Here is a 12,367-nt window from a genome sequence, read left to right on the forward strand (position 1 = left end):
TCCAAATAATTAAAATAAACGGTGCACGAATTGTAGAAAAGGAAATTGTTTTTTATTTATTATATTTGATTTTTTCAGGGTTCCTACTCGATTGAGATTTTCATTCTTTAAAATTTTTAATCTAAAATCTATTTCTAAAATAAATTTCGAAGAGAGGACACATTTAAATAAATAAGTCAGCCAACTCATGGAAACCTAGTCCTTTGTCTAAAATACATATAATCAAAAGAGCCGGATAGGAACCGGCTGATTCCCACTAATCAGGAAACAACCCATTCACGTTAGGAATAGGACAGTTTTAACCGGTTTTTTGACAAAACCAATTGGTATAATTGGTATCAATTTTATTTTAAATTTTTCAATTTATTTATTCAGAAAAAAAGTATTGCCTTGTTCACTCAAGCAAATTGCCAATCTAGACCGCCGATTCATACCAGTTTCCCTATAAGCAATCTAGGTCACCAAACCATTTTTTTAAAACCTTGATTGAAACAATATGTAACCAAATAATATAATCTTTTGGTACCATTCTCTATGATTTCTCTTTCTAAAGGTGAGTTTGTTTTTCTGAAACTATTATTTCAAATTTTGAAAAAGTTTTGTGTTTGTTTCACACTTTCCATCTAAAGTTCGAAAATTAATATTTGTTCTCATTCCATTGTTAAAAAATGAAAAAATAAATTCCTAGGACGGATAAGAATTAATATTTCATAACTTTTTTTTGTTAATCACTATTCACTATGCATAATATAAATACATAATATTAGTATTATTAATATGATATAATATTACTATAACATAATATTATATAATACTTTATTTTATATTATTATATTATACAATTACATTTATTTTATTAATTTAATTTATATTGTATAGTTTATAATTTTATATGAATTATATATAATATATAATATGGTATAAATATCTTAAATTATATTTTATATTTTATATAATGCATTATATTATATAAATATCTTACATTAGATTATATATAATATATATTTATTATATTGTATAGTATTCATATTATTATATTATATATAATATAATAAATAATAATATAAATATCATACGAAAAATGACCACTAACCCCATCCCTGAAATTTCCATTCCTATTAACCCCATAGGTTAACTAAAACCCCTTAAGTTTTAAACTCATGGACCATTACTTTTTTTTTGTTCTTTTTACAATTTTGATGTCTTTGTTTTACAAAATGCCAAACCCATACATTAGTCATTCATACTTTTCCTTGATATATAAATTTTATTTATTATAGTAGTTTATAATTATTATAATTCACTAATAATAATAATAATAATAATAATAACAACAATAATATATTAATTATTAAATATTCATCTCTTATAAGTATTTTGATAAAGTTTTTCAATAAATAAATAATAATAACCATTAACAATAGTAACAAATATATTGATTAATCATTTTTCAATTTCAAACGATATTGATATAATTGTAAAATAGGTCATAATATTAAATAATTTTTCTTTTTTTTTATGTCTAAATTTATAGAGTGGGATCCACATAGGTAAGATTGGTTTTATGCAACGAAAGAGATAGGGAAGGGAAAATTTTGTAAAATAAAAATATCAAAATTGTAAAATAAAAATAAAAAAAAACACAATTAGAAGGCTAACAGTCTCAAAATTTTAAATTTGAGGGGGTACAAGAGATTTTAGTGAAGCCAATGGGCCAATAGGGATGGAAGTTTCGGGAGAAGAGATAAATGTCATTTTCCCAATATTATATGCATAGTATATAAATATCTTATAATATACAAATATCTTATATTATATTATAATAAATATTATATTATATGTTATATATAATACAAATATACATTAATAAAATATATAAAACATATCATATTATATATTATATTATGTTATAGATTTATATTCGTATGGTTAATATATATATATATATATATGTGTGTTTACTCATAACTTATTTAAACTTTTTAGAACAAAAGATTCAACTTTCCAAAAGATTCTAAAATATATATGTTTACTCATAACTTATTTAAACCTTCTAGAACAAAACATTCAATTTTTCAAAAGATTTTAAAACATTTAACTTTCTAGAAAATATCTTTTAGAAAAACAAGTGCGCCCTAACAGAAGTCCAATTGATAGATAATTATTTTGACTTCAGTTAAATTTACTCCCTCGGGTAGAATAATGGCTAAAGAGGATTTTCCCATATGAAATTTCACATACCACCTCATAATTATTGGATAGATGATTTATTTCAAAAGGCAAAAAAATAATAGATTTTTTGGATAATTAAAATAATAGATTTTGAGTTGTCTAACACTTGAATCTCATCCCTTCATAAATTAGACGATCTTTTTATAAACTTGAGACATTATGTTTTTAAGCACGATGAATTTCCAAAATATTGGACTATGGATTAAAGACAATAAATCCCCATACTTTGGGGTCCTCAAGGTACTCCTAACTTGAGTTTTACTTGACGGAGTAAATGGATGTGTAATCCTAAATTGGATTGTTAAACACTTAGATTTTACTTTGAAAATTAAATAGCCTTCGTTAAAATTTAGTGCTCATATAGGCGCATATAGTGCAAATAGAATTATGTAAAATTTATCAAAATATGCCCAACTCATGAGCTATTTAACGTTTTCCCCATTTTCACTATTCCAACTCGCGATCACATGTATTTTGATGGAAAATTTAAAACTAAAACAAACGAAATGGACAAGTTGTTAAATAGTTTATCTCCTATGTGTATTTTGATATAAAAATATAATTTTTTAGGTTGGTTGCTAGGTTCATAAGGTCCAATTTTTTTGGTTTGAGGGAGTGAATGTAAAATATACTTCCACAAGAGCACATGGTCTTTTGGCTAATGTAATACAATATGCGTAAGGACATCATCCAATCAGTTGATTGAACGGTGATAAATGGGATCTATAAAGAAAAAGAGTTTTTGGTATAAAAGCATGGAATTAAGACATATGGTTTATGTTAAAAGCGTAAGGTGTGGATTATCACCATCCAATTATCGGTTGGATTGTGATGGAGATAGAGTAAGTTGTGGAGGTGAAATTGTGAACTTTTGACCCACCCCTCCATCACCATTCAACTAATTGATGAGATTGTGATAATCTTGTCGTCATCATGTAATATTGAGTACACGGATCATTGTATAGTCTCGTATGATCATAGTCGCAAGCTTTTTATTGGATGTCTTTTCATAAGGAAAAAGTTAATATAAGGTTGCAACTTTCAAATATAGAACTAAGGTGCACCTAAAAGAACCATCAGAATAAAGTTGTTTTTAGTATTAGAAAAAACTTGTTTTTGGTATTGGAAAACCCACCAATTGATCATAACGATATTGAGATGTATGGATTTGAAAAAAAAAAAAAACCGAGTATCAAAAATAGTGCATCTTGAAACATTATCTGTATAGTATGCTACATATAACACGTTCACTTCCACTACTTGGTGGTCATAGGTATCACAAGCTATGTAATATGATGTTGTCATGCAAGTGGTTATGGAATGACATGTATAATATGGCAGTGCTATCAAAACTAGACTAGCCACTAAATCAGTCAGGGGTATGATTCAATGAAAATTGGCTTCGATTGGATTTTTAAATAATGAATAAAATATAAATAGTAGTTCAATATGTAAAATATATTACCAAAAAATAAATGTCCAATTTTGTTTAACCAATTTAACCAACTAAAATCGATCCATCCAACCGATCAAAGCCAATCAAACATTGGTTTTGACAAGCTTTTAATCAAAACTCATCTCCACTTTAAATTATACCAGCAAAGGATCTGGTTAGCAATCCGATCAGTCAAACAACTCAGTCTGGTGTGATCTTGTTAACCACGTGCCATCGTGTTGTGAGTGGGTTACTATCATGGAGGACACATACATATACAGATGAACTATATATCTAAAGGTCAGGTTTGACATGGCTTTGGCTGCACCATATTACTACTTAACAATCCATAAAAAAAAAGAGACGAGGATCCAAAAAGACTAGAGCTTTGTTCTCTTGTGATTGTTAAAAAGATTTTCATCCACAAAATTAAGATCTGGTAAGGTTGGGCACAAGCGTATGCGGTATTTAGTAGCTTATGTATGAGGTATATCACTCAGGTAGTAAGCACTCTCATATATATCTCAGATGTAGTAGCATGATATGCGAACTAAACTTCCCTGTTCCAAATAAATGAAACACAAACATGAAAGCGTGTTCAACCGCTTTAACTCCCCTTCCACAAAATAGTTTAGTGTCTGTTGGCCTTGTAGGCCAACAAACAATATTATAACTCATGTTAACATCTAATGCTATGTGCACACTCATGTGATATACTTAAAGAAAGACACAATATTGATCCAATAGGGCATAAAAAAAATATGCATGAATGGTGAGTGAGAAGCCTAAGTGGGTGAACATGCATGAAACATTGACAGATGGCCTCCCACTCGATGCTTTATCTCACATGACCAGTCAAGAGATGTTGGAATTCTTAAAACACCTCATCTCAACTACTGCCTCGAGATCTGATTTCGAGTGTACATATTGATGAATACTGGATTGATTAGATTTGTATCATACTAGGAGCTTTAAGTTCAATTTAGTTACAAAGGACATGGATTTGCATGTGTTTAGGAGGAATTTGTGTCTTCAGAACACGAGTACTACTATAAATATTTCCAATGTGCATAGGTCAAGAACATATTTTCTCAAATTTTTAGGTGAAATAGATTTATAGCAAATAAAAAATATATAAACATGTAGATTTGAGGGTGCATCCCTAGTGTAAGTGTATACTCAAGTGGACCACATCCATTCATATTTGACTTACGTTACTACATGAAAGGAGGTGGGCAGAGGTTACGCCTCTTCATGAGAGGTTACGCTTCCATGAATGACATGCATCATGCACCATAAGGGTGCCCATTCCACATAAATGAGAGAGTCATTTCTCTTATTATAAAAGGGGGAGGGGTGGAGGTCTCTACATACCACAACAATACACACGAGAAAGTGTGAGAGCTTCTATTGAGAGAGAGAGTACAATCCATCTCCATTTGAGTTATAAGAAGAGACTTAACCCTAAGAGATAGAGTGGTGCACGAGAGTCGAGCTTGGACTGCTTCTCATACCGCATTTGTAAGTTGTGAGCTTCCACCTCATTCAGGATTTGCAGTGTGGAGCAGATTTCGGCAGTCTAGTAGTTGTCAGACGTGCTTACGTGATTTAATCATTCCCTTTCACATTCATTTACCAAAACTGTTTCGCAAACCCTCAGGTATGATACTCAGTTATCGATTGATTATTTTGCTTCCACTTTGGTCATTGGACTGTATTATTCCAACATTGGTATTAGAGCCATCGTAGAGCTGGGTTCTTGATTATACCCTCATTATAGTTTCCGCCTTAGTTTTTTGAAGGTTCGATGATGGTTAGCCTATGATGTTGCAAACTACACATGATGGTTATTTTTAAACCATGAGTAGATGCACTATGTAACCTTATGTAGCAACCACATTGTCATGCAGGCCCTATGCAATGACGAGTTCTAGTCTTATGTATGGGTTATGCAAATTGATGCTTCCTAGACCATGAGTGTCATGGCTACCCGTTTTTTATAGGCATCACATGCTAAGTCATGCATGGCAAGTCCTACTCATTTTTTTGCCGTTTTAAGGCTACATATAAAGTTTTTTTTAGTGGGTGTGCATCTAGGAAGGTACACCACTTGCAAATTGTGAGGTGTTTGAGATGCTGGTTCTAGTAAATAAACTTGGTATTAATTATAAGCAATAGCTCAATGTAGTCACGTGAAATTTTCATATCGAGACTTTTAAGGGTCAAGTTTTTTGTTCAAATAACTAGACAATTATCCTGCGTAAAAATGATAATCTTAATGCAATTATGGATAACCATCAAACATCCATATTAATGGGTGCAATTTTGTTGTTTGACTTATAATGACTTCTAAAAATGTGATCGCCGATCTCACTAAAGGTAAAAAGTTGAGTGGGAGCAATTTTTCTATGTGGCATAGGAAAATGTAATACATTCTAAATGAGCAAGGTACTCTTGAACACCTAACTACCATTAAGCAAAAACCTTAACAAGGTGCCACAGAGGAACTTCTCCGTGAATATCAGGCATGGGACAATGCCAACCGTGACACTGTTTTACTTTGCTAAGTCCTATAGTCGATGACCTCATTCGTGAATTCGAGGGATTTACCATAACGAAGGGCATGTGGGATGCCTTTCAGCAAAAATATATTGGTACTTCCATTGCTCAGTTACGAGCCTTATCTATGGCTTTTGAGACATATAAAATGCCTTCAAATGCGTCGATAGTAGACCATGTCCGAAAAATATCTCAAATGATACGTGACTTAGAGGCAGTTGAAAACAAACTCAATCACGAGCAACAGATTATAGGATTGCCTAGGTCTCTTCTAGAATCCTAAAAAAATATCAAGTCACTAATATTACACAAGACAGAAGATGAGATTCGCTTATCTTCTGGAGCAGGAACCACTCTAGTTGGGCAATCCAGCAAGCCTCGAGGCTATAAACCTCGAGGTAAGTCAAAGAATGGGACGCCTCAAATAAAGGAGCAACCTAAGCAAGAGTCAGAGGAAAAAAAAAGGCAAAGCACAGACATGGGAGGCACACAAGGGACAACTCTGATATAATTTGCTACAATTGCGAGAAGAAGTGTTGTTATGCACGCAAATGTCCTAAACCTAAAAATGTACGAACTAATTTCCCTAACTATGCAAATGTTTACACTCAGGTGCTTGTCGCTCGTTCATAATTTACTAGGTGGATTGTAGATTTAGGAGCGACAAGGCATATAGCGAGGGATCAATAAGGGTTTATTGAGCTCCAAATTATGTCAGTTGGAAGCCGCAAGATTTTTATGGGGAATTGCACATCATAAGATGTGTTAGGGGTTGGAGCTTACCAACTCCGATTCTGAAGTGGATGAAACTTTATTCTCCATGACGTCCTCTATGCTCCCAAAATGAGAACAAGTTTGCTTTCGATTCTATGTCTAATTAGATATGGTTGCCTTGTCAATTCATACTTAGTTATGTTACATTTACATTTCTGAATGATTTTCACTATTATGATCGGATTATGAATGACTTGTTTGTTTTGGATAATAATAATGTTAATTTTCCACTTTTTCCTACTTTTTTCACCTCTTATATTACACACAACTCCATAATGTAGCATGTCAGACTTGTCCATATAGGAAAAAATAGGAAGATCTAATTAGTCAAAGAAGGATTGTTGCCTTTATCCAAAATAGACCTGCATATATGTGAGTTATGTATAGCTGAAAAACCAACTAAAAAACCATTTCCTAAAACAAAGAGAGCAATCAATCTTCTAGATATAATACATTATAATATTTGTGGTCCATTTAATAAGATGACCTGTGACTGTTCCTGTTATTTAATCACATTTATCAATGATTATTCTTACTACGGGCATATTTACCTGATCTTGCATAAATCGCAACCAATAAATTGCTTTTGTTGTTTTATGCTAGAGGTTGAAAATTAATTGGACAGAATAATTAAGGTTATTCGCACTGATCAAGGGCAACATTACTTATCTAATAAATTTAAAAAGCTTTGTGATGATAAGGGAATCCGTGGACAAGAGACGATGTCATATACTCTGCAACAAAATGATGTTACAGATAGAAAAAATCATACTCTGATGGACATGGAGAGGTCTATGATGGCTTATGCCAGCCTCTCAATATCATTTTGGAGATATGCACTCCTTACTGCCATGTATATCCTAAATAGAATGTCATCAAAATTTGTTCCTAATACCCCTTATGAATTATAGATAGGTAGAAAACTAGATCTTTCCCATTTACATCATTGGGGGTTAACTATACACATTTACATCCCTTCTCAGTTGACAATGAAACTTGATAGGCGTTATCTCGAGTGCTTTTTTTGTCAGATATTCTAAACACTTCAAGGGATATGTGTTATGTCAATAACATAATGGTAGCGGGATGACGGGAATAGAATCTTACGATGTAGATTTTATATAGACGAAATTTCCTAACAGGAAGAGGTATCGTATGTCTGATGAGCTATGTGAAGAAATTGAACATTATACATACATAGAGGTGGTTCCTTCACTTGAGGGTAATAATGGGAATTTTCCCAAGATTGTTAATTATAGTGGGAGTGAGCCACTGGTTGAGAATGAGTAAATGATCCATATTAAGTCACCGACCATGCTAAATGTGCCCTATTGACAGCGAATTACATGTCGAATTTTGAATGAGTCAACGTGGAAAAGTTCCTCGTAGACACTTCGAAATAGAGGGTATCGCACGCATTTCAATTGATGCTGATGAGCCTAGCTCATTCCAATAGGTTTTGAATTCTCTTGTTGTGGATCAGTGGATGTCAGTTATGAAAGACGAGCTTAGTTTCATGGAACAGAATCAAGTCTGAGAGCTTGTAGATCTACCGTATAATAGAAGATCAATTAAAAACAAGTGGGTAGTCAAAATTAAGCGTAAGCCAGATAGAACTATAGATAAATATAAAGCCCGCTTAGTGGCGAAATAGTTCACCCCAATTTAAGGAGTGGACTACGATGAGACATTCTCCCCGGTAGTGAGAATGATCTTAATTCGCCTAATCTTAGCAATCGTCGCACATGTAGACCTGAAACTCTTCCAAATGGGTGTGAAGATTGCTTTTTTGAAATGAAAGAGATTTATATGGAGCAACCTAAAGGTTTTGTATCCCTTGATATTGAGCGCAAAGTGTGTAAGCTCAAAAAGTTCATATGTAGTTTCAAACAGTCATCAAGATAGTGGTATATAAAATTCTATAAGGCTATAATGACTTATGGTTTCGAAATGCTTTAAGAAGACCACTGTGCGTACATTAAGAAATATAAGAAAAGCATTCAAATACTGTATTTGTATGTTGACGATATCTTATTAATTGGGAATGACCTGGAGCAACTTGTCTCCATGAAAGAGTGACTGTCCTCCAAATTTGAGATGAAGGACATAGGTGAGGCAAGTTACATACTTGGTGTTAAGATACATCGTGATCGCGTTCAAATAATTATGCTATGTCACAAGAAACATATATCTAGTGGATTCTTGAGCGATTCCGTATGCAATACTCGAAACCTATAAATACTCCAATTGAGAAAAGGCATACTAATAGTCTCGACATGTGTCTGCAGACAGAAACTGAGAGGAACAAAATGTCGTGTATTCCATATGCAAATGTGGTTAGTAGTTTGATGTACGTGATGCTTGGTACACGTATGGATATTGCCTATGCAGTGGGCCTCATTAGTCAGTATCAAAGTAATCCAAGACAACGTCATTGTCAAGCAATGAAGAGGATTTTTTGATACCTTCACGGAACCTCGAGTCAGATGTTGTGTTTTTAGGGAACCGATTTCTAATTTCGGGGATATAGTTACATTGATTGGCCTATAGACTTAGATGAGTGCAGATTATATTTTCTTGCTAGGAGGTGGTGCAGTCTCATGGTGTAGCAATAAATAATCGTGTATCACTCTCTCTACTAGGGAGTTTGAATACATTGCTTGTAGTGAAGCAGTAAAAAAAGACGTATGGTTGAGAAGATTCATAAAGAACCTGGGTGTTGCCGTAATTAGTAATGAGCATATCATTGTATTTTGTGATAATACAACAACATTTGCTTTTGTAAAATACCCAAAGTATCATGGAAAGTCGAAATTATATTCGAGACATTGTTGCATATGAGAAGGTGGTGTTAACTCATATTCCTACAACTGAAATAGTGGCATATCTATTTTGATTTTAAGGCAATTGTCAGGGCCGCTCATTAGACTCATGTAATAACTATGGGCCTCAGAGCCCTATGAGTTTATGTTATACTATTATATTGGAATATATATGTTATTTTGTGTTATGATGGATGGTTTGTACACTTTAATGCACACAAGCGCACAATAATGTGAAATCATCATTTAATTTGTCCATAGGTTAAAGCTCACTACTCGCACGAGCTACCTCAATATTTGGGATATTAGAGGATGAGATATACACATGGTGTATTTATCACATCGACCAAGAGTTCGAGATGAGATTACATAAGGGAATTTATATGATTAATTCAAATTGACGTCCCAAAGATATGCAGAGTGTAAGTTAAGGATGAACATCAGGGATGTTTAGGTTGACACATGGATATGACTGTAGGGCGCTAGGTGGCGACCGATTGCATGGCTAAGAAAAATACTAACATGCATGGTGTGGATTCCGATGCATATTTGATTTGATCCACCATGAAGTGTGATTCATACCACATGTGCTATATTAGTAACTAATACACCTACTCGTGTGGAAATAGATGATCTATGTTCATTTTTTCCACTGTGCATGACTAATAAGTAGGTGACCCATGATGCCCTCGTAAACCTTAAACTGCATTATGAAACTCTGTTTCAAATATTCACTTTGGCATATACTCCTTAGGGTTAAGTATATGGCTCGTCTGGGACATTGTCGAGACAATGGTCAGGTCAGAGTAAAATAATATTTGTTGTAAGGGAAGAGCATTTGTTATCATACTCTATTTTAGTACCACAAAAAAACAATACACATTTCGTACACATTGAAAGTGATTGTATACAAATGGGCTTAAGTAATATTTTGAGCTGGGTTCATGAGGGATTAATTGATAACTTAGTCTGGTGTGGTCAAATTGGGTCTAGGGCAGGTAGAGCAGTTTTTTGTTTTGTAGAAACTGAAGAGATGAGATGTTCTATGCCAGTTGGTTGGAAAGTTGATATGATTATCTCTAATAGAATGTTTGCTCAAGTAGGTTTCACACCGCATTTTCCCTTTGTATGAAATAACACACACGATGTGATAATGAACGACAACTCTTATTTGGACATGTAACCCCTCAAACATACGGGACGAGTAAAAGATGTAGACATGATATTACATCCCTAGTGTGAGGGTACACACAAGTGGATCATACTTCCTTCATATTTGACTTACGTTACTGCATGAAGGGAGGTGGGAAGAAGTTGCACCTCATCATGAGCGGGTTATCATCCCATAAATGACATGCACCATGTACCTAAAGGGTGTCCATTCACGAGGAGGTTACTCCCACATAAATGAGATGTCCCTTTCTCTCATTATAAAAAAGGGTCGGGTAGAGGTCTTTATATACCACAACAATACACAAGAAAAAGTGCGAGAGCTCATCTTGAGAGAGAGAAAAAGTGATAGATAGAGAGTAAAATCCATCTCCATTAGAGCTCTAAGAAGAGGCTCAACCGTAAGAGATATAATTGTGCGTGGGAGTCAAGCTTGGACTGCTCCTCATACCACATTTGTAAGAGTATTCGTGAGCTTCCATCTTGCTCGGGATTTGTGGTGGAACAAATTTCGGTAGCTCTATACTAATTGTCGAACGTGTCTATATGAGTTGATCATTCATCTCCCAATTCATTCACCAAAACTGTTTTATGAGCACTCGAGTATGATACTCAATTCCTAGTTGGTTATTTTGCTTATGCTTCGGCCATTGGACCGTATTATTCCAACAAAACAATATCAATACTCGTTGGTTGTTAGGCTAGCACACATTCAATCTAAAGCTAGGAAGGGGCTCAAGGCATTATAGTTAAGATGGAGGGTATCACAATACAGTTATATTCCCTATCATCGGTAGGAGACCCCTTCCCCATTCAACTACCCAAAGAGAAAAACATTAAATCTAAACTATTGAGCTTCTACTATTCCATCGGCTAGCGGGCCAACAAAATTCATTTATTTTCACATGTGTAGAGAGAGAGAGAGAAAGAGAGAGAGAGAGAGATCAATTTGAACAATGTTGTGATAAAGAAAGTGAAATGAGTATACAAATGTCTCTACTGCATGATGCAACTCACAAGAAGCTATAGATTTGTTTGTTGAAAAATGAATACTTTGGGCCAAAGTCAAGCTAAATTGCATCACTGCACACTGCAAAATGGACAACTATGTTGCCTGTTGTATTGCTTTCTTCTATAAACAAAGTTGCTTAAGGTCGGTATAATATTCCAGCATTTCGATTACAAACAATTTGCTAGCACCTCGTCATCCATCCAATTTCAACAAGTGGACAGTTGGGCTGGGTCGCTAGAAGAATGGCACATCTTGACCATCCATTGTTTGCATGTAGCAAACTTTTTGAAACCCATCTAACATGGGATCTTATTTAGTGCCCAGATGAAAGATGTTCTATCCATCAAAGAGACACATCATTAG

The sequence above is a fragment of the Amborella trichopoda genome, chromosome 13 (assembly GCF_054954075.1).
Source record: "Amborella trichopoda isolate Santa Cruz 75 chromosome 13, AtrichopodaSantaCruz75HAP2 v2.0, whole genome shotgun sequence".
NCBI classification, from domain to species: domain Eukaryota; kingdom Viridiplantae; phylum Streptophyta; class Magnoliopsida; order Amborellales; family Amborellaceae; genus Amborella; species Amborella trichopoda.